Consider the following 24,709-nt stretch of genomic DNA (forward strand, 5'->3'; position numbering starts at 1 on the left):
TTGATTTGCTCTACAGCGAAGATGTTGTTTTTGCTTTTATCAGATGTAAGCTCTATAATTATATTCTGCTCTCAAAGTGTATGACTTTTTGTTTCTTTCTTTTTGAAGATTAATTAGACCGAAGCTATTCATCAATAAACTTTGCTTTGAGCTTAAAGCTCTTTGTGAAAAAAATTGATCTCACCCCACTATTTTTCAACACCCTCCTTTGGGTTTTCTGTTCTGTGTAAGATTCTGTTTCACTGTCTGATGTTTTGCCTTTTGTTTTTTCGTGAAGTGTCAAAGAAGACAGAAATGTCAAAGCAGACACTGAAGCTTGAAGTTGATGAAAATGAGGTGTCCGAAATGTTACTTCTTGATTAATTTTGAAGGAATATAGGACCTACACCATTCATCAATATAGTTTGCATTGAGTTTCAAGCTCATTGTGAAAGAATTGAATAAATCCACGAATTATAATATCGGTTACTCGTTTTTTGAAAAAGTTTTGCTTTCATATCTCTCATGTTAACTCTTTTGTTGTAACAACTGATCAATATAGCAGATAACAAACGTTAGCTTTCTCTATGTCGACTGCTCACAGCAGAGTAACGTTGAAATTTTGATTTTCTCAAATAAACTACCGTAATAATTCATTTTCACTGCCTGAAATATTGCTTCCTGATGTATCTTGAAGTGTCAAAGCAGACAGAAATTATAGAATGATTCAACCGATAAAACGTTTGGTTTTTCTGGTCGATTTGCCCTACAGCGAAGATGTTGCTTTTGATTTTGTCAATGTAAGTTTTATAGTTATATTCTGCTCTCAAAGTGTATGACTTGTTGCTTCTTTTTTTTTGAAGATTATTTGGACCGAATCTATTCATCAATAAACTTTGCTTTGAGCTTAAAGCTGTTTGTGAAAAAAATGGTCACGCTTCACTACTTATTAACTCTCTCCTTTGGGTTTTTCTGTTCACTGTAAGATTCTAATTCACTGTCTGATATTTTGCCTTTTGTTTTTTCGTGAAGTGTCAAAGCAAACAGAAAAGTCAAATCAGACATTGAAGTTTGAAGTTGATAAAAATGAGGTGTCCGAAATGTTACGTCTTGATTCTGAGATGAGTTTTACATGTCAGAATCAAGAACATGTAAACCTATATGCCTTCAAAATTGATTGATTTAAGCTACGGGACGCACTGTGTGCGTCGGGATTCTAATTCACTGTCTGATATTTTGCCTTTTGTTTTTTCGTGAAGTGTCAAAGCAAACAGAAAGGTCAAATCAGACATTGAAGTTTGAAGTTGATAAAAATGAGGTGTCCGAAATGTTACTTCTTGATTAATTTTGAAGGCATATAGGACCTACACCATTCATCAATTTAGTTTGCATTGATTTTCAAGCTCATTGTGAAAAAGTTGATTGCATCCACGAATTATAATATGGGTTACTCGATTTTTGAAAAAATTTTGCTTTCTTATCTCTCATGTTTAACTCTTTTATACAAACAACTGGTCAATATAACAGATAACAATCTTTAGCTTTCTCTATGTGGGCTGCTCACAGCAGAGAAAAGTTGAATGTTAATTTTTTCAATTGAACTACTGTAATATTTCATTTTCCCTGTCTGAAATGTTGCTTCCTGATGCATCTTGAAGTGTCAAAGCAGACAGAATTTATAGAACGGTTCAACCGATAAAACGTTTGGTTTTTCTGGTTGTTTTGCTCTACAGCGAAGATGTTGTTTTTGCTTTTTGCAGATGTAAGCTCTATAAGTATATTCTGCTCTCAAAGTGTATGACTTGTTGTTTCTTTCTTTTTGAAGATTAATTGGACCGAAGCTATTCATCAATAAATTTTGCTTTGAGCTTAAAGCTCTTTGTGAAAAAAATTGATCACACCCCACTATTTTTTAACACCCTCATTTGGGTTTTTCTGTTCAGTGTAAGATTCTGTTTCACTGTCTGATGTTTTGCCTTTTGTTTTTTCGTGAAGTGTCAAAGCAGATAGAAATGTCAAAGCAGACACTGAAGTTTGAAGTCGAAAGAAATGAGGTGTCCGAAATGTTGCTTCTTAATTAATTTTGAAGACATATAAGACCTACACCATTCATCAATGTAGTTTGCATTGAGTTTCAAGCTCATTGTGAAAAAGTTGATTACATCCACGAATTATAATATCGGTTACTCGTTTTTTGAAAAAGTTTTGCTTTCATATCTCTCATGTTAACTCTTTTGTTGTAACAACTGATCAATATAGCAGATAACAAACGTTAGCTTTCTCTATGTCGACTGCTCACAGCAGAGTAACGTTGAAATTTTGATTTTCTCAAATAAACTACTGTAATAATTCATTTTCACTGCCTGAAATATTGCTTCCTGATGTATCTTGAAGTGTCAAAGCAGACAGAAATTATAGAATGATTCAACCGATAAAACGTTTGGTTTTTCTGGTCGATTTGCCCTACAGCGAAGATGTTGCTTTTGATTTTGTCAATGTAAGTTTTATAGTTATATTCTGCTCTCAAAGTGTATGACTTGTTGCTTCTTTTTTTTTGAATATTATTTGGACCGAATCTATTCATCAATAAACTTTGCTTTGAGCTTAAAGCTCTTTGTGAAAAAAATGGTCACGCTTCACTACTTATTAACTCTCTCCTTTGGGTTTTTCTGTTCACTGTAAGATTCTAATTCACTGTCTGATATTTTGCCTTTTGTTTTTTCGTGAAGTGTCAAAGCAAACAGAAAAGTCAAATCAGACATTGAAGTTTGAAGTTGATAAAAATGAGGTGTCCGAAATGTTACGTCTTGATTCTGAGATGAGTTTTACATGTCAGAATCAAGAACATGTAAACCTATGCCTTCAAAATTGATTGATTTAAGCTACGGGACGCACTGTGTGCGTCGGGATTCTAATTCACTGTCTGATATTTTGCCTTTTGTTTTTTCGTGAAGTGTCAAAGTAAACAGAAAGGTCAAATCAGACATTGAAGTTTGAAGTTGATAAAAATGAGGTGTCCGAAATGTTACTTCTTGATTAATTTTGAAGGCATATAGGACCTACACCATTCATCAATTTAGTTTGCATTGATTTTCAAGCTCATTGTGAAAAAGTTGATTGCATCCACGAATTATAATATGGGTTACTCGATTTTTGAAAAATTTTTGCTTTCTTATCTCTCATGTTTAACTCTTGTATACAAACAACTGGTCAATATAACAGATAACAATCTTTAGCTTTCTCTATGTGGGCTGCTCACAGCAGAGAAAAGTTGAATGTTAATTTTTTCAATTGAACTACTGTAATATTTCATTTTCCCTGTCTGAAATGTTGCTTCCTGATGCATCTTGAAGTGTCAAAGCAGACAGAATTTATAGAACGGTTCAACCGATAAAACGTTTGGTTTTTCTGGTTGTTTTGCTCTACAGCGAAGATGTTGTTTTTGCTTTTTGCAGATGTAAGCTCTATAAGTATATTCTGCTCTCAAAGTGTATGACTTGTTGTTTCTTTCTTTTTGAAGATTAATTGGACCGAAGCTATTCATCAATAAATTTTGCTTTGAGCTTAAAGCTCTTTGTGAAAAAAATTGATCACACCCCACTATTTTTTAACACCCTCATTTGGGTTTTTCTGTTCAGTGTAAGATTCTGTTTCACTGTCTGATGTTTTGCCTTTTGTTTTTTCGTGAAGTGTCAAAGCAGATAGAAATGTCAAAGCAGACACTGAAGTTTGAAGTCGAAAGAAATGAGGTGTCCGAAATGTTGCTTCTTAATTAATTTTGAAGACATATAAGACCTACACCATTCATCAATGTAGTTTGCATTGAGTTTCAAGCTCATTTTGAAAAAGTTGATTACATCCACGAATTATAATATCGGTTACTCGATTTTTGAAAAAGTTTTGCTTTCATATCTCTCATGTTTAACTCTTTTATACAAACAACTGGTCAATATAACAGATAACAATCTTTAGCTTTCTCTATGTGGGCTGCTCACAGCAGAGAAAAGTTGAATGTTGATTTTTTCAATTGAACTACTGTAATATTTCATTTTCCCTGTCTGAAATGTTGCTTCCTGATGTATCATGAAGTGTCAAAGCAGACAGAAAATATAGAACGGTTCAACCGATAAAACGTTTGGTTTTTCTGGTTGATTTGCTCTACAGCGAATATGTTGTTTTTGCTTTTATCAGATGTAAGCTCTATAGTTATATTCTGCTCTCAAAGTGTATGACTTGTTGTTTCTTTCTTTTTGAAGATTATTTGGACCGAAGCTATTCATCAATAAACTTTGCTTTGAGCTTAAAGCTCTTTGTGATAAAAATTGATCACACCCCACTATTTTTCAACACCCTCATTTGGGTTTTTCTGTTCTGTGTAAGATTCTGTTTCACTGTCTGATGTTTTGCCTTTTTGTTTTTTCGTGAAGTGTCAAAGCAGATAGAAATGTCAAAGCAGACACTGAAGTTTGAAGTCGAAAGAAATGAGGTGTCCGAAATGTTGATTCTTGATTAATTTTGAAGTTATATAGGACCTACACCGTTCATCAATGTAGTTTGCATTGAATTTCAAGCTCATAGTGAAAAATTTGATTACATCCACAAATTATAATATCTATTATTCGTTTTTTGAGAAAGTTTTGCTTTCATATCTCTCATAATAACTCTTTTATACTAAGAACTGATCAATATAGCAGATAACAAACGTTAGCTATCTTTATGTGGACTGCTCACAGCAGAGAAACATTAAAATGTTGATTTTGTCAATTAAACTACCTGTAATAATTCATTTTCACTGTCTGAAATGTTGCTTCCTGATGTATCTTGAAGTGTCAAAGCAGACAGAAATTATAGAACGATTCAACCGATAAAACGTTTGGTTTTTCTGGTCGGTTTGCTCTACAGCGAAGATGTTGTTTTTGCTTTTATCAGATGTAAGCTCTATAATTATATTCTGCTCTCAAAGTGTATGATTTGTTGTTTCTTTCTTTTTGAAGATTAATTGGACCGAAGCTATTCATCAATAAAATTTGCTTTGATCTTAAAGCTCTTTGTGAAAAAAATTGATCACACCCCACTAATTTTTAACACCCTCATTTGGGTCTTCTGTTCAGTGTAAGATTCTGTTTCACTGTCTGATGTTTTGCCTTTTTGTTTTTTCGTGAAGTGTCAAAGCAGATAGAAATGTCAAAGCAGACACTGAAGTTTGAAGTCGAAAAAAATGGTGTCCGAAATGTTGATTCTTGATTAATTTTGAAGTTATATAGGACCTAAACCGTTCATCAATGTAGTTTGCATTGAATTTCAGGCTCATAGTGAAAAAGTTGATTACATCTAAAAATTATAATATCTATTACTCGTTTTTTGAGAAAGTTTTGCTTTCATATCTCTCATATTAACTCTTTTATACTAAGAACTGATCAATATTGCAGATAACAAACGCTAGCTTTCTCTATGTGGACTGCTCACAGCAGAGAAACGTTAAAATGTTGATTTTGTCAATTAAACTACCTGTAATATTTCATTTTCACTGTCTGAAATGTTGCTTCCTGATGCATCTTGAAGTGTCAAAGCAGACAGAATTTATTGAACGATTCAACCGATAAAACGTTCGGTTTTTTTGGTTGTTCTGCTTTTCAGCGAAGATGTTGTTTTTGCTTTTGCAGATGTAAGCTCTATAATTATATTCTGCTCTCAAAGTGTATGACTTGTTGTTTCTTTCTTTTTGAAGATTAATTGGACCGAAGCTATTCATCAATAAAATTTGCTTTGAGCTTAAAGCTGTTTGTGAAAAAAATTGATCACACCCCACTATTTTTTAACACCCTCATTTGGGTTTTCTGTTCAGTGTAAGATTCTGTTTCGCTGTCTGATGTTTTGTCTTTTGTTTTTTCGTGAAGTGTCAAAGCAGATAGAAATGTCAAAGCAGACACTGAATTTTGAAGTCGAAAGAAATGAGGTGTCCGAAATGTTGCTTCTTAATTAATTTTGAAGACATATAGGACCTACACCATTCATCAATGTAGTTTGCATTGAGTTTCAAGCTCATTGTGAAAAAGTTGATTTCATCCACGAATTATAATATGGGTTACTCGATTTTTGAAAAATTTTTGCTTTCTTATCTCTCATGTTTAACTCTTTTATACAAACAACTGGTCAATATAACAGATAACAATCTTTAGCTTTCTCTATGTGGGCTGCTCACAGCAGAGAAAAGTTGAATGTTAATTTTTTCAATTGAACTACTGTAATATTTCATTTTCCCTGTCTGAAATGTTGCTTCCTGATGCATCTTGAAGTGTCAAAGCAGACAGAATTTATAGAACGGTTCAACCGATAAAACGTTTGGTTTTTCTGGTTGTTTTGCTCTACAGCGAAGATGTTGTTTTTGCTTTTTGCAGATGTAAGCTCTATAAGTATATTCTGCTCTCAAAGTGTATGACTTGTTGTTTCTTTCTTTTTGAAGATTAATTGGACCGAAGCTATTCATCAATAAATTTTGCTTTGAGCTTAAAGCTGTTTGTGAAAAAAATTGATCACACCCCACTATTTTTTAACACCCTCATTTGGGTTTTCTGTTCAGTGTAAGATTCTGTTTCGCTGTCTGATGTTTTGTCTTTTGTTTTTTCGTGAAGTGTCAAAGCAGATAGAAATGTCAAAGCAGACACTGAATTTTGAAGTCGAAAGAAATGAGGTGTCCGAAATGTTGCTTCTTAATTAATTTTGAAGACATATAGGACCTACACCATTCATCAATGTAGTTTGCATTGAGTTTCAAGCTCATTGTGAAAAAGTTGATTACATCCACGAATTATAATATGGGTTACTCGATTTTTGAAAAATTTTTGCTTTCTTATCTCTCATGTTTAACTCTTTTATACAAACAACTGGTCAATATAACAGATAACAATCTTTAGCTTTCTCTATGTGGGCTGCTCACAGCAGAGAAAAGTTGAATGTTAATTTTTTCAATTGAACTACTGTAATATTTCATTTTCCCTGTCTGAAATGTTGCTTCCTGATGCATCTTGAAGTGTCAAAGCAGACAGAATTTATAGAACGGTTCAACCGATAAAACGTTTGGTTTTTCTGGTTGTTTTGCTCTACAGCGAAGATGTTGTTTTTGCTTTTTGCAGATGTAAGCTCTATAAGTACATTCTGCTCTCAAAGTGTATGACTTGTTGTTTCTTTCTTTTTGAAGATTAATTGGACCGAAGCTATTCATCAATAAATTTTGCTTTGAGCTTAAAGCTCTTTGTGAAAAAAATTGATCACACCCCACTGTTTTTTAACACCCTCATTTGGGTTTTTCTGTTCAGTGTAAGATTCTGTTTCACTGTCTGATGTTTTGCCTTTTGTTTTTTCGTGAAGTGTCAAAGCAGATAGAAATGTCAAAGCAGACACTGAAGTTTGAAGTCGAAAGAAATGAGGTGTCCGAAATGTTGCTTCTTAATTAATTTTGAAGACATATAAGACCTACACCATTCATCAATGTAGTTTGCATTGAGTTTCAAGCTCATTGTGAAAAAGTTGATTACATCCACGAATTATAATATCGGTTACTCGATTTTTGAAAAAGTTTTGCTTTCATATCTCTCATGTTTAACTCTTTTATACAAACAACTGGTCAATATAACAGATAACAATCTTTAGCTTTCTCTATGTGGGCTGCTCACAGCAGAGAAAAGTTGAATGTTGATTTTTTCAATTGAACTACTGTAATATTTCATTTTCCCTGTCTGAAATGTTGCTTCCTGATGTATCATGAAGTGTCAAAGCAGACAGAAAATATAGAACGGTTCAACCGATAAAACGTTTGGTTTTTCTGGTTGATTTGCTCTACAGCGAATATGTTGTTTTTGCTTTTATCAGATGTAAGCTCTATAGTTATATTCTGCTCTCAAAAGTGTATGACTTGTTGTTTCTTTCTTTTTGAAGATTATTTGGACCGAAGCTATTCATCAATAAACTTTGCTTTGAGCTTAAAGCTCTTTGTGATAAAAATTGATCACACCCCACTATTTTTCAACACCCTCATTTGGGTTTTTCTGTTCTGTGTAAGATTCTGTTTCACTGTCTGATGTTTTGCCTTTTTGTTTTTTCGTGAAGTGTCAAAGCAGATAGAAATGTCAAAGCAGACACTGAAGTTTGAAGTCGAAAGAAATGAGGTGTCCGAAATGTTGATTCTTGATTAATTTTGAAGTTATATAGGACCTACACCGTTCATCAATGTAGTTTGCATTGAATTTCAAGCTCATAGTGAAAAATTTGATTACATCCACAAATTATAATATCTATTATTCGTTTTTTGAGAAAGTTTTGCTTTCATATCTCTCATAATAACTCTTTTATACTAAGAACTGATCAATATAGCAGATAACAAACATTAGCTATCTTTATGTGGACTGCTCACAGCAGAGAAACATTAAAATGTTGATTTTGTCAATTAAACTACCTGTAATAATTCATTTTCACTGTCTGAAATGTTGCTTCCTGATGTATCTTGAAGTGTCAAAGCAGACAGAAATTATAGAACGATTCAACCGATAAAACGTTTGGTTTTTCTGGTTGGTTTGCTCTACAGCGAAGATGTTGTTTTTGCTTTTATCAGATGTAAGCTCTATAATTATATTCTGCTCTCAAAGTGTATGATTTGTTGTTTCTTTCTTTTTGAAGATTAATTGGACCGAAGCTATTCATCAATAAAATTTGCTTTGATCTTAAAGCTCTTTGTGAAAAAAATTGATCACACCCCACTATTTTTAACACCCTCATTTGGGTCTTCTGTTCAGTGTAAGATTCTGTTTCACTGTCTGATGTTTTGCCTTTTTGTTTTTTCGTGAAGTGTCAAAGCAGATAGAAATGTCAAAGCAGACACTGAAGTTTGAAGTCGAAAAAAATGGTGTCCGAAATGTTGATTCTTGATTAATTTTGAAGTTATATAGGACCTAAACCGTTCATCAATGTAGTTTGCATTGAATTTCAGGCTCATAGTGAAAAAGTTGATTACATCTAAAAATTATAATATCTATTACTCGTTTTTTGAGAAAGTTTTGCTTTCATATCTCTCATATTAACTCTTTTATACTAAGAACTGATCAATATTGCAGATAACAAACGCTAGCTTTCTCTATGTGGACTGCTCACAGCAGAGAAACGTTAAAATGTTGATTTTGTCAATTAAACTACCTGTAATATTTCATTTTCACTGTCTGAAATGTTGCTTCCTGATGCATCTTGAAGTGTCAAAGCAGACAGAATTTATTGAACGATTCAACCGATAAAACGTTCGGTTTTTTTGGTTGTTCTGCTTTTCAGCGAAGATGTTGTTTTTGCTTTTGCAGATGTAAGCTCTATAATTATATTCTGCTCTCAAAGTGTATGACTTGTTGTTTCTTTCTTTTTGAAGATTAATTGGACCGAAGCTATTCATCAATAAAATTTGCTTTGAGCTTAAAGCTGTTTGTGAAAAAAATTGATCACACCCCACTATTTTTTAACACCCTCATTTGGGTTTTCTGTTCAGTGTAAGATTCTGTTTCGCTGTCTGATGTTTTGTCTTTTGTTTTTTCGTGAAGTGTCAAAGCAGATAGAAATGTCAAAGCAGACACTGAAGTTTGAAGTCGAAAGAAATGAGGTGTCCGAAATGTTGCTTCTTAATTAATTTTGAAGACATATAGGACCTACACCATTCATCAATGTAGTTTGCATTGAGTTTCAAGCTCATTGTGAAAAAGTTGATTACATCCATGAATTATAATATCGGTTACTCGTTTTTTGAAAAAGTTTTGCTTTCATATCTCTCATGTTTAACTCTTTTATACAAACAACTGGTCAATGTAACAGATGACAATCTGTAGCTTTCTCTATGTGGGCTGCTCACAGCAGAGAAAAACTGAATGGTTGATTTTCTCTATTGAATTTTTGTAATATTTCATTTTCACTGTCTGAAATGTTGCTTCCTGATGTATCATGAAGTGTCAAAGCAGACAGAAAATATAGAACGGTTCAACCGATAAAACGTTTGGTTTTTCTGGTTGATTTGCTCTACAGCGAATATGTTGTTTTTGCTTTTATCAGATGTAAGCACTATAGTTATATTCTGCTCTCAAAGTGTATGACTTGTTGTTTCTTTCTTTTTGAAGATTATTTGGACCGAAGCTATTCATCAATAAACTTTGCTTTGAGCTTAAAGCTCTTTGTGATAAAAATTGATCACACCCCACTTTTTTTCAACACCCTCATTTGGGTTTTTCTGTTCTGTGTAAGATTCTGTTTCACTGTCTGATGTTTTGCCTTTTTGTTTTTTCGTGAAGTGTCAAAGCAGAAAGAAATGTCAAAGCAGACACTGAAGTTTGAAGTCGAAAGAAATGAGGTGTCCGAAATGTTGATTCTTGATTAATTTTGAAGTTATATAGGACCTACACCGTTCATCAATGTAGTTTGCATTGAATTTCAAGCTCATAGTGAAAAATTTGATTACATCCACAAATTATAATATCTATTATTTGTTTTTTGAGAAAGTTTTGCTTTCATATCTCTCATAATAACTCTTTTATACTAAGAACTGATCAATATAGCAGATAACAAACGTTAGCTTTCTCTATGTGGACTGCTCACAGCAGAGAAACGTTAAAATGTTGATTTTGTCAATTAAACTACCTGTAATAGTTCATTTTCACTGTCTGAAATGTTGCTTCCTGATGTATCTTGAAGTGTCAAAGCAGACAGAAATTATAGAACGATTCAACCGATAAAACGTTTGGTTTTTCTGGTTGGTTTGCTCTACAGTGAAGATGTTGTTTTTGCTTTTATCAGATGTAAGCTCTATAATTATATTCTGCTCTCAAAGTGTATGATTTGTTGTTTCTTTCTTTTTGAAGATTAATTGGACCGAAGCTATTCATCAATACAATTTGCTTTGATCTTAAAGCTCTCTGTGAAAAAAATTGATCACACCCCACTATTTTTTAACACCCTCATTTGGGTTTTTCTGTTCAGTGTAAGATTCTGTTTCACTGTCTGATGTTTTGCCTTTTTGTTTTTTCGTGAAGTGTCAAAGCAGATAGAAATGTCAAAGCAGACACTGAAGTTTGAAGTCGAAAGAAATGAGGTGTCCGAAATGTTGCTTCCTAATTAGTTTTGAAGACATATAGGACCTACACCATTCATCAATGTAGTTTGCATTGAGTTTCAAGCTCATTGTGAAAAAGTTGATTACATCCACGAATTATAATATCGGTTACTCGATTTTTGAAAAAGTTTTGCTTTAATATCTCTCATGTTTAACTCTTTTATACAAACAACTGGTCAATATAACAGATGACAATCTTTAACTTTCAGTATGTGGGCTGCTCACAGCAAAGAAAAATTGAATTGTTGATTTTCACAATTGAGTTTTTGTAATATTTCATTTTCACTGTCTGAAATGTTGCTTCCTGATGTATCATGAAGTGTCAAAGCAGACAGAAAATATAGAACGGTTCAACCGATAAAACGTTTGGGTTTTCTGGTTGATTTGCGCTACAGCGAAGATGTTGTTTTTGCTTTTATCAGATGTAACCTCTATAGTTATATTCTGCTCTCAAAGTGTATGACTTGTTGTTTCTTTCTTGTTGAAGACTATTTGGACCGAAACTATTCATCAATAAAATTTGCTTTGAGCTTGAAGCTCTTTGTGAAAAAAAATTGGTCACACCTCCCTTCTTATTAACTCTCTCCTCTGGGTTTTTCTGTTCGCTTTAAGATTATGTTTCACTGTCTGATATATTGCCTTTTATTTTTTCTTGAAGTGTCAAAGAAGACAAAAATGTCAAAGCAGAATGACAAAAATGAGGTGTCCGAAATGTTGGTTCTTGATTAATTTTGAAGTTATATAGGACCTACACCGTTCATCAATGTAGTTTGCATTGAATTTCAAGCTCATAGTGAAAAATTTGATTACATCCACAAATTATAATATCTATTACTCGTTTTTTGAGAAAGTTTTGCTTTCATATCTCTCATAATAACTCTTTTATACTAAGAACTGATCAATATAGCAGATAACAAACGTTAGCTTTCTCTGTGGACTGCTCACAGCAGAGAAACGTTAAAATGTTGATTTTGTCAACTAAAGTACCTGTAATATTTCATTTTCACTGTCTGAAATGTTGCTTCCTGATGTATCTTGAAGTGTCAAAGCAGACAGAAATTATAGAACGATTCAACCGATAAAACGTTTGGTTTTTCTGGTTGGTTTGCTCTACAGCGAAGATGTTGTTTTTGCTTTTGTCAGATGTAAGCTCTATAGTTATATTCTGCTCTCAAAATGTATGACTTGTTGTTTCTTTCTTGTTGAAGACTATTTGGACCGAAGCTATTCATCAATAAAATTTGCTTTGAGCTTGAAGCTCTTTGTGAAAAAAAATTGAAACACCTCACTTTTTATAAACTCCCTCGGTTGGGTTTTTCTGTTCACTGCATCATCCTGTTTCACTGTCTGATATTTTGCCTTTTGTTTTTTCGTGAAGTGTCAAAGCAGATAGAAATGTCAAAGCAGACACTGAAGTTTGAAGTCGAAAAAAATGAGGTGTTCGAAATGTTGCTTCTTGATCAATTTTGAAGACATATAGGACCTACACCGTTCATCAATGTAGTTTGCATTGAATTTCAAGCTCATAGTGAAAAATTTGATTACATCCACAAATTATAATATCCATTACTCGTTTTTTGAGAAAGTTTTGCTTTCATATCTCTCAGAATAACTCTTTTATACTAAGAACTGATCAATATAGCAGATAACAAACGTTAGTTTTCTCTATGTGGACTGCTCACAGCAGAGAAACGTTAAAATGTTGATTTTGTCAAGTAAACTACCTGTAATATTTCATTTTCACTGTCTGAAATGTTGCTTCCTGATGTATCTTGAAGTGTCAAAGCAGACAGAAATTATAGAACGATTCAACCGATAAAACGCTTGGTTTTTCTGGTTGGTTTGCTCTACAGCGAAGATGTTGTTTTTGCTTTTATCAGATGTAAGCTCTATAGTTATATTCTGCTCTCAAAATGTATGACTTGTTGTTTCTTTCTTGTTGAAGACTATTTGGACCGAAGCTATTCATCAATAAAATTTGCTTTGAGCTTGAAGCTCTTTGTGAAAAAAAATTGGTCACGCCTCTCTTCTTATTAACTCTCTCCTCTGGGTTTTTCTGTTCTGTGTAAGATTCTGTTTCACTGTCTGATGTTTTGCCTTTTGTTTTTTTCGTGAAGTGTCAAAGAAGACAGAAATGTCAAAGCAGACACTGAAGTTTGAAGTCGAAAAAAAATATGGTGTCCGAAATGTTGCTTCTTGATTAATTTTGAAGACATATAGGGCCTACACCGTTCATCAATGTAGTTTGCATTGAATTTCAAGCTCATAGTGAAAAATTTGATTACATCCACAAATTATAATATCTATTACTCGTTTTTTGAGAAAGTTTTGCTTTCATATCTCTCATATTAACTCTTTTATACTAAGAACTGATCAATATAGCAGATAACAAACGTTAGTTTTCTCTATGTGGACTGCTCACAGCAGAGAAACGTTAAAATGTTGATTTTGTCAATTAAACTACCTGTAATATTTCATTTTGACTGTCTGAAATGTTGCTTCCTGATGTATCTTGAAGTGTCAAAGCAGACAGAAATTATAGAACGATTCAACCGATAAAACGTTTGGTTTTTCTGGTTGGTTTGCTCTACAGCGAAGATGTTGTTTTTGCTTTTATCAGATGTAAGCTCTATAATTATATTCTGCTCTCAAAGTGTATGATTTGTTGTTTCTTTCTGTTTGAAGATTAATTGGACCGAAGCTATTCATCAATAAAATTTGCTTTGATCTTAAAGCTCTTAGTGAAAAAAATTGATCACACCCCACTATTTTTTAACACCCTCATTTGGGTTTTTCTGTGTAGTGTAAGATTCTGTTTCACTGTCTGATGTTTTGCCTTTTGTTTTTTCGTGAAGTGTCAATGCAGATAAAAATGTCAAACCAGACACTGAAGTTTGAAGTCGAAAGAAATGAGGTGTCCGAAATGTTGCTTCCTAATTAGTTTTGAAGACATATAGGACCTACACCATTCATCAATGTAGTTTGCATTGAGTTTCAAGCTCATTGTGAAAAAATTGATTACATCCACGAATTATAATATCGGTTACTCGATTTTTGAAAAAGTTTTGCTTTCATATATCTCATGTTTAACTCTTTTATACAAACAACTGGTCAATATAACAGATAACAATCTTTAACTTTCACTATGTGGGCTGCTCACAGCAGAGAAAAAATGAATTGTTGATTTTCACAATTGAGTTTTTGTAATATTTCATTTTCACTGTCTGAAATGTTGCTTACTGATGTATCATGAAGTGTCAAAGCAGACAGAAAATATAGAACGGTTCAACCGATAAAACGTTTGGTTTTTCTGGCTGATTTGCGCTACAGCGAAGATGTTGTTTTTGCTTTTATCAGATGTAACCTCTATTGTTATATTCTGCTCTCAAAGTGTATGACTTGTTGTTTCTTTCTTTTTGAAGATTATTTGGACCGAAGCTATTCATCAATAAACTTTGCTTTGAGCTTGAAGCTCCTTGTGAAAAAAATTGATCACACCCCACTATTTTTCAACCCCCTCCTTTGGGTTTTTCTGTTCTGTGAAAGATTCTGTTTCACTGTCTGATGTTTTGCCTTTTGTTTTTTCGTGAAGTGTCAAAGAAGACAGAAATGTCAAAGCAGACACTGAAGTTTGAAGTCGAAAAAAAATATGGTGTCCGAAATGTTGCTTCTTGACTAATTTTGAAGACATATAGGACCTACACCGTTCATCAGTGTAGTTTGCATTGAGGTTCAAGCTCATAGTGAAAAAGTTGATTACATCCACAAATTATAATATCTATTACTCGTTTTTTGAGGAGTTTTGCTTTCATATCTTTCATGTTAACTCTTTTGTACTAACAACTGATCAATATAGCAGATAACAAAGGTTAGCTTTCTCTATTTGGAGTGCTCACAGCAGAGAAACGTTGAATTGTTGATTTTCTCAATTAAACTACCGTAATATTTGATTTTCACTGTCTGAAATGTTGCTTCCTTATGTATCTTGAAGTGTCAAAGCAGACAGAAATTAGAGAACGGTTCAACCAATAAAACGTTTGGTTTTTCTGGTTGATTTGCTCTACAGCGAAGATGTTGTTTTTGATTTTATCAGATGTAAGTTATATAGTTATACTCTGCTCTCAAAGTGTATAACTTATTGCTTCTTTCTTTTTGAAGATTAATTGGACAGAAGCTATTCATCAATAAAATTTGCTTTGAGCTTAAAGCTCTTCGTGAAGAACAAAATTGATCACACCTCACTATTTTTCAACTCACTGCGTTGAGTTTTTCCGTTCACTGTAAGATTCTGTTTCCTTGTCTGATATTTTGCTTTTGGTTTTTTGCGTGAAGTGTCAAAGCAGACAGAATTGTCAAAGCAGACACTGGAGTTTGAAGTCGATAAAAATGAGGTGTCCGAATTGTTGCCTCTTGTTTAGTTTTGAAAGCATATAGGACCTACACCATTCATCAATGTAGTTTGCATTGAGTTGAAGCTCATTGTGAAAAAGTTAATTACATCCACAAGTTATAATATCGGTTACTCGATTTTTGTAAAAGTTCTGCTTTCATCTCTCATGTTAACTCTTTTATATTAACAACTGATCAATATAACAGATAACAAACTTTAGCTTTCTCTATGTGGGCTGCTCACAGCAGAGAAAAGTTGAAATATTGATTTTCTCAGTTGAACTACTAATTTTTTTTCACTGTCTGAAATGTTGCTTCCTGATGTATCTTGAAGTGTCAAAGCAGACAGAAATTATAGAACAATTCAACCGATAAAACGTTTAGTTTTTCTGGTTGCTTTGCTCTACAGCGAAAATGTTGTTTTTGCTTTATCAGATGTAAGTTCTATAGTTATATTCTGCTCTCAAAATGTATGACATGTTACTTCTTTCTTTTTGAAGATTAATTAGACAGAAGCTATTCATCAATAAAATTTGCTTTGAGCTTAAAGCTCTTTGAAAAAAAATTGATAACAGCTCACTATTTATAAACTCCCTCGGTTGGGTTTTTCTGTTCACTGCAAGATTCTGTTTCACTGTCTGATATTTTGCCTTTTGTTTTTTTCGTGAAGTGTCAAAGAAGACAGAAATGTCAAAGCAGACACTGAAGTTTGAAGTCGAAAAAAAATGAGGTGTCCGAAATGTTGCTTCTTGATTTATTTTTAAGACATATAGGACCTACACCGTTCATCAATGTAGTTTGCATTGAGTTTCAAGCTCATTGTGAAAAATTTGATTACATCCACAATTTATAATATCTATTACTCGGTTTTTGAAAAAGTTTTGCTTTCATATCTCTCATATTAACTCTTTTAAACTATGAACTGATCAATATAGCAGATAACAAAAGTTAGTTTTCTCTATGTGGACTGCTCACAGCAGAGAAACGTTAGTGTTGATTTTGTCAATTCAACGACCTGTAATATTTCATTTTCACTGTCGGAAATGTTGCTTCCTGATGTATCTTGAAGTTTCAAAGCAGACAGAAATTATAGAACGATTCAACCAATAAAACATTTGGTTTTTCTGGTTGATTTGCTCTACAGCGAAGATGTTGTTTTTGATTTTATCAGATGTAAGTTCTATATTTATTTTCTGCTCTCAAAGTGTATGACTTGCTGCATCTTTTTTTAAGGTTAATTGGACAGAAGCTAATGATCAATAAAATTTGCTTTGAGCTTAAAGCTTTTTGTGAAAAAAATTGAAACACCTCACTATTTATTAACTCCCTCGGTTGGGTTTTTCTGTTCACTGCAAGATTCTGTTTCACTGTCTGATATTTTGCCTTTTGTTTTTTCGTGCAGTGTCAAAGCAGATAGAAATGTCAAAGCAGACACAGAAGTTTGAAGTCGAAAGAAACTAGGTGTCCGAAATGTTGCTTCTTAATTAATTTTGAAGACATATAGGACCTACACCTTTCATCAATGTAGTTTGCATTGAGTTCCAAGCTCATTGTGAAAAAGTTGATAACATCCACAAATTATAATATCTATTACTCGGTTTTTGAAAAAGTTTTGCTTTCATATCTCTCATGTTAACTCTTTTATACTAACAACTGATCAATATAGCAGATAACAAAGGTTAGTTTTCTCTATTTGGACTGCTCACAGCAGAGAAACGTTGAAATTTTGATTTTCTCAATTAAACTTCCGTAATATTTCATTTTCACTGTCTGAAATGTTGCTTCCTGATGCATCTTGAGGTGTCAACGCAGACAGAAATTATAGAACGATTCAACCCATAAAACGTTTAGTTTCTCTGGTTGCTTTGCTCTACAGCGAAGATGTGTTTTTGCTTTTATCAGTTATAAGTTCTATTGTTATATTCTGCTCTCAAAGTATATGACTTGTTGCTTCTTTCTTTCTGAAGATTAATTAGACAGAAGCTATTCATCATTAAAATTTTGCTTTGAGCTTAAAGATCTTTGTGAAAAAAATTGAAACACCTCACTTTTTATAAACTCCCTCGGTTGGGTTTTTCTGTTCACTGCAAGATTCTGTTTCACTGTCTGATATTTTGCCTTTTGTTTTTTCGTGAAGTGTCAAAGCAGACAGAAATGTCAAAGCAGACACTGAAGTTTGAAGTCGAAAAAAATGAGGTGTTCGAAATGTTGCTTCTTGATCAATTTTGAAGACATATAGGACCTACACCATTCATCAATGTAGTTTCCATTGAGTTTCAAGCTCCTTGTGAAAAAGTTGGTTACATCCACAAATTATAATATCTATTACTCGGTTTTTGAAAAAGTTTTGCTTTTAAATCTCTCATGTTAACTCTTTTATACTAACAACTGATCAATATAGCAGATAACAAACGTTAGCTTTCTCTATGTGGACTGCTCACAGCAGAGAAACGTTGAAATTTTGATTTTCTCAATTAAACTTCCGTAATATTTCATTTTGATTGTCTGAAATGTTGCTTCCTGATGTATCTTGAGGTGTCAAAGCAGACAGAAATTATAGAACGATTCAACCGATAAAACGTTTATCTTCTCTGGTTGCTTTGCTCTATAGCGAAGATGTTGTTTTTGCTTTTATCAGATGTAAGTTTTATAGTTATATCTGCTCTCAAAGTGTATGACTTGTTGCTTCTTTTTTTCGAAGATTAATTAGACAGAAGCTATTCATCAATAAAATTTGCTTTGAGCTTAAAGCTCTTTGTGAAAAAAATTGAAACGCCTCACTATTTATAAACTCCCTCGTTTGGGTTTTTCTGTTCACTGCAAGATTCTGTTTCACTGTCTGATATTTTGCCTTTTGTTTTTTTCGTGCAGTGTCAAAGCAGATAGAAATGTCAAAGCAGACACTGAAGTTTGAAGTCGAAAGAAATGAGGTGTCCGAAATGTTGCTTCTTAATTAATTTTGAAGACATATAGGACCTACACCTTTAATCAATGTAGTTTGTATGAGTTCCAAGCTCATTGTGAAAAAGTTGATTACATCCACAAATTATAATATCTATTACTCGGTTTTTGAAAAAGTTTTGCTTTCATATCTCTCATGTTAACTCTTTTATACTAACAACTGATCAATATAGCAGATAACAAAGGTTAGCTTTCTCTATTTGGAACTGCTCACAGCAGAGAAAAGTTGAAATGTTGATTTTCTCAATTGAACTACTGTAATATTGCATTTTCACTGTCTGAAATGTTGCTTCCTGATGTATCTTGAAGTGTCAAAGCAGACAGAAATTATAGATTGATTCAACCGATAAAACGTTTAGTTTTTCTGGTTGCTTTGCTCTACAGCGAAGATGTGTTTTTGCTTTTATCAGTTATAAGTTCTATCGTTATATTCTGCTCTCAAAGTGTATGACTTGTTGCTTCTTTCTTTTTGAAGATTAATTAGACAGAAGCTATTCATCAATAAAATTTGCTTTGAGCTTAAAGCTCTTTGTGAAAAAAATTGAAACACCTCACTTTTTATAAACTCCCGCGGTTGGGTTTTTCTGTTCACTGCAAGATTCTGTTTCACTGTCTGATATTTTGCCTTTTGTTTTTTCGTGAAGTGTCAAAGCAGACAGAAATGTCAAAGCAGACACTGAAGTTTGAAGTCGAAAAAAATGAGGTGTTGGAAATGTTGCTTCTTGATCAATTTTGAAGACATATAGGACCTACACCATTCATCAATGTAGTTTCCATTGAGTTTCAAGCTCCTTGTGAAAAAGTAGGTTACATCCACAAATTATAATATCTATTACTCGGTTTTTGAAAAAGTTTTGCTTTCAAATCTCTCATGTTAACTCTTTTATACTAACAACTGATCAATTTAGCAGATAACAAACGTTAGCTTTCTCTATGTGGACTGCTCACAGCAGAGAAACGTTGAAATTTTGATTTTCTCAATTAAACTTCCGTAATATTTCATTTTCACTGTCTGAAATGTTGCTTCCTGATGTATCTTGAGTTGTCAAGGCAGACAGAAATTATAGAACGATTCAACCGATAAAACGTTTAGTTTCTCTGGTTGCTTTGCTCTACAGCGAAGATGTTGTTTTTGCTTTTATCAGATGTAAGTTCTATAGTTTTATTCTGCTCTCAAAGTGTATGACTTGTTGTTCTTTTTTTTGAAGATTAATTGGACAGAAGCTATTCATCAATAAATTTTGCTTTGAGCTTAAGGCTTCTTGTGAAAAAAAATTGGTCACACCTCACTACTTATTAACTCCCTCCTTTTGGTTTTTCTGTTCGCTGTAAGATTCTGTTTCACTGTCTGATAGTTTGTATTTTGTTTTTTCGTGAAGTGTCAAAACAAACAGAAATGTCAAAGCAGACAGTGAAGCTTGAAGTTGATAAAAATGAGGTGTCCGAAATCTTACTTCTTGATTAATTTTGAAGGTATATAGAACCTACACCATTCGTCAATATAGTTTGCATTGAATTTCAAGTTCATTGTGAAAAAGGATTACATCCACGAATTAAAATATCGGTTTCTCGATTTTTGTAAAAGTATTGCTTTCATATCTCTCATGTTAACTCTTTTATACTAACAACTGATCAATATAACAGATAACAAACGTTAGCTTTCTCTATGTGGGCTGCTCACAGCAGAGAAAAGTTGAAATGTTGATTTTCTCAATTGAACTACTGTAATATTGCATTTTCATTGTCTGAAATGTTGCTTCCTGATGTATCTTGTCAAAGTGTCAAAGAAGACAGAAATTATAGATTGATTCAACCGATAAAACGTTTAGTTTTTCTGGTTGCTTTGCTCTACAGCAAAGATGTTGTTTTTGTTTATCAGATGTAAGTTCTATAGTTATTTTCTGCTCTCAAAGTGTATGACTTGTTGCTTCTGTTTTTTTGAAGATTAATTGGACAGAAGCTATTCATCAATAAAATTTGCTTTGAGCTTAAAGCTCTTTGTGAAAAAAATTGGTCAAACCTCACTACTTATTAACTTCCTCCTTTTGGTTTTTCTGTTCGCTGTAAGATTCTGTTTCACTGTCTGATATTTTGCCTTTTGTTTTTTCGTGAAGTGTCAAAGCAGACAGAAATGTCAAAGCAGACACTGAAGTTTGAAGTCGAAAAAAATGAGGTGTTGGAAATGTTGCTTCTTGATCAATTTTGAAGACATATAGGACCTACACCATTCATCAATGTAGTTTCCATTGAGTTTCAAGCTCCTTGTGAAAAAGTAGGTTACATCCACAAATTATAATATCTATTACTCGGTTTTTGAAAAAGTTTTGCTTTCAAATCTCTCATGTTAACTCTTTTATACTAACAACTGATCAATTTAGCAGATAACAAACGTTAGCTTTCTCTATGTGGACTGCTCACAGCAGAGAAACGTTGAAATTTTGATTTTCTCAATTAAACTTCCGTAATATTTCATTTTCACTGTCTGAAATGTTGCTTCCTGATGTATCTTGAGTTGTCAAGGCAGACAGAAATTATAGAACGATTCAACCGATAAAACGTTTAGTTTCTCTGGTTGCTTTGCTCTACAGCGAAGATGTTGTTTTTGCTTTTATCAGATGTAAGTTCTATAGTTTTATTCTGCTCTCAAAGTGTATGACTTGTTGTTCTTTTTTTTGAAGATTAATTGGACAGAAGCTATTCATCAATAAATTTTGCTTTGAGCTTAAGGCTTCTTGTGAAAAAAAATTGGTCACACCTCACTACTTATTAACTCCCTCCTTTTGGTTTTTCTGTTCGCTGTAAGATTCTGTTTCACTGTCTGATAGTTTGTATTTTGTTTTTTCGTGAAGTGTCAAAACAAACAGAAATGTCAAAGCAGACAGTGAAGCTTGAAGTTGATAAAAATGAGGTGTCCGAAATCTTACTTCTTGATTAATTTTGAAGGTATATAGGACCTACACCATTCATCAATATAGTTTGCATTGAGTTTCAAGTTCATTGTGAAAAAGGATTACATCCACGAATTAAAATATCGGTTTCTCGATTTTTGTAAAAGTATTGCTTTCATATCTCTCATGTTAACTCTTTTATACTAACAACTGATCAATATAACAGATAACAAACGTTAGCTTTCTCTATGTGGGCTGCTCACAGCAGAGAAAAGTTGAAATGTTGATTTTCTCAATTGAACTACTGTAATATTGCATTTTCATTGTCTGAAATGTTGCTTCCTGATGTATCTTGTCAAAGTGTCAAAGAAGACAGAAATTATAGATTGATTCAACCGATAAAACGTTTAGTTTTTCTGGTTGCTTTGCTCTACAGCAAAGATGTTGTTTTTGTTTATCAGATGTAAGTTCTATAGTTATTTTCTGCTCTCAAAGTGTATGACTTGTTGCTTCTGTTTTTTTGAAGATTAATTGGACAGAAGCTATTCATCAATAAAATTTGCTTTGAGCTTAAAGCTCTTTGTGAAAAAAATTGGTCAAACCTCACTACTTATTAACTTCCTCCTTTTGGTTTTTCTGTTCGCTGTAAGATTCTGTTTCACTGTCTGATATTTTGCCTTTTGTTTTTTCGTGAAGTGTCAAAGCAGACAGAAATGTCAAAGCAGACACTGAAGTTTGAAGTCGAAAAAAATGAGGTGTTGGAAATGTTGCTTCTTGATCAATTTTGAAGACATATAGGACCTACACCATTCATCAATGTAGTTTCCATTGAGTTTCAAGCTCCTTGTGAAAAAGTAGGTTACATCCACAAATTATAATATCTATTACTCGGTTTTTGAAAAAGTTTTGCTTTCAAATCTCTCATGTTAACTCTTTTATACTAACAACTGATCAATTTAGCAGATAACAAACGTTAGCTTTCTCTATGTGGACTGCTCACAGCAGAGAAACGTTGAAATTTTGATTTTCTCAATTTAACTTCCGTAATATTTCATTTTCACTGTCTGAAATGTTGCTTCCTGATGTATCTTGAGTTGTCAAGGCAGACAGAAATTATAGAACGATTCAACCGATAAAACGTTTAGTTTCTCTGGTTGCTTTGCTCTACAGCGAAGATGTTGTTTTTGCTTTTATCAGATGTAAGTTCTATAGTTTTATTCTGCTCTCAAAGTGTATGACTTGTTGTTCTTTTTTTTGAAGATTAATTGGACAGAAGCTATTCATCAATAAATTTTGCTTTGAGCTTAAGGCTTCTTGTGAAAAAAAATTGGTCACACCTCACTACTTATTAACTCCCTCCTTTTGGTTTTTCTGTTCGCTGTAAGATTCTGTTTCACTGTCTGATAGTTTGTATTTTGTTTTTTCGTGAAGTGTCAAAACAAACAGAAATGTCAAAGCAGACAGTGAAGCTTGAAGTTGATAAAAATGAGGTGTCCGAAATCTTACTTCTTGATTAATTTTGAAGGTATATAGGACCTACACCATTCATCAATATAGTTTGCATTGAGTTTCAAGTTCATTGTGAAAAAGGATTACATCCACGAATTAAAATATCGGTTTCTCGATTTTTGTAAAAGTATTGCTTTCATATCTCTCATGTTAACTCTTTTATACTAACAACTGATCAATATAACAGATAACAAACGTTAGCTTTCTCTATGTGGGCTGCTCACAGCAGAGAAAAGTTGAAATGTTGATTTTCTCAATTGAACTACTGTAATATTGCATTTTCATTGTCTGAAATGTTGCTTCCTGATGTATCTTGTCAAAGTGTCAAAGAAGACAGAAATTATAGATTGATTCAGCCGATAAAACGTTTAGTTTTTCTGGTTGCTTTGCTCTACAGCAAAGATGTTGTTTTTGTTTATCAGATGTAAGTTCTATAGTTATTTTCTGCTCTCAAAGTGTATGACTTGTTGCTTCTGTTTTTTTGAAGATTAATTTGACAGAAGCTATTCATCATTAAAATTTGCTTTGAGCTTAAAGCTCTTTGTGAAAAAAATTGGTCAAACCTCACTACTTATTAACTTCCTCCTTTTGGTTTTTCTGTTCGCTGTAAGATTCTGTTTCACTGTCTGATATGTTGCCTTTCGTTTTTTCGTGAAGTGTCAAAACAAACAGAAATGTCAAAGCAGACACTGAAGTTTGAAGTTCGTAAAAATGAGGTGTCCGAAATCTTACTTCTTGATTAATTTTGAAGGTATATAGGACCTACACCATTCATCAATATAGTTTGCATTGAGTTTCAAGTTCATTTTGAAAAATTAGATTACATCCACGAATTAAAATATCGGTTACTCGATTTTTGTAAAAGTTTTGCTGTCATATCTCTCATGTTAACTCTTTTATACTAACAACTGATCAATATAACAGATAACAAGTTTTAGTTTTCTTTATGTGGGCTGCTCACAGCAGAGAAAAGTTGAAATGTTGATTTTCTCAATTGAACTACTGTAATATTTCATTTTCACTGTCTGAAATGTTGCTTCCTGATGTATCTTGAGGTGTCAAAGCAGACAGAAATTATAGAACGATTCAACCGATAAAACGTTTAGTATCTCTGGTTGCTTTGCTCTACAGCGAAGATGCTGTTTTTGCTTTTATCAGATGTAAGTTCTATAGTTATATTCTGCTCTCAAAGTGTATGACTTGTTGCTTCTTTCTTTTTGAAGATTAATTAGATAACAAACGTTAGCTTTCTCTATGTGGACTGCTCACAGCAGAGAAAAGTTGAAATGTTGATTTTCTCAATTGAACTACTGTAATATTTCTTTTTCACTGTCTCATATGTTGCTTCTTGATTCCTCTTAAAGTGCGATTTGAAGTTTTTGGCTTTTCTGTTTCTGTTTGGACTGCTCACAGTTTAGATATTTTGGCTTTTGTATTTTTGGCGGTAAGTTTTATAGTTGTTTTCTGTTCTCAAATTGTCGGACTTGTTGCTGGTCTTTTTACTTCTTGTTTCTTTTAATTATGACTAAAGTTGTCAATCAATGTTGTTTTCGTTGAGTTTTGCGCTCTTTGCGAAAAAGGTGAGCTCACCTCATTATTTACAAAGTCCACTGTTTGATTTTCATCTGATTTTTTCTGCCATAGCATTCCTTTTTTCACTACCTAAAATCTTGGATCTTGAGGTGTCAAATCAGACAAATTGTTGAATAACGTAACCGTTAATACACTTTGCTTTCTCTGGATGGACTGCTCAGATCAACAAAATGTTGACTTCTCTGGTCCATTTACAGATTTTGTTAGCATGTCTGAAATGTTATTTTTTGTGTAGAAGACGAGCGGGACTGGAACTATT

At 33.0% G+C, this 24,709-nt stretch overlaps 1 protein-coding gene across 3 annotated transcripts in view; it reads left to right on the plus strand.

Annotated features, from left to right (window-relative positions):
* Positions 1-24,709, plus strand: part of LOC134847543 (unconventional myosin-Ia-like) — a 75,778-nt gene that overhangs the window by 24,370 nt on the left and 26,699 nt on the right. The gene's annotated exons all lie outside the window — the stretch shown is intronic.

Source organism: Symsagittifera roscoffensis, chromosome 6 (assembly GCF_963678635.1).
Source record: "Symsagittifera roscoffensis chromosome 6, txSymRosc1.1, whole genome shotgun sequence".
Lineage (NCBI taxonomy): Eukaryota > Metazoa > Xenacoelomorpha > Acoela > Convolutidae > Symsagittifera > Symsagittifera roscoffensis.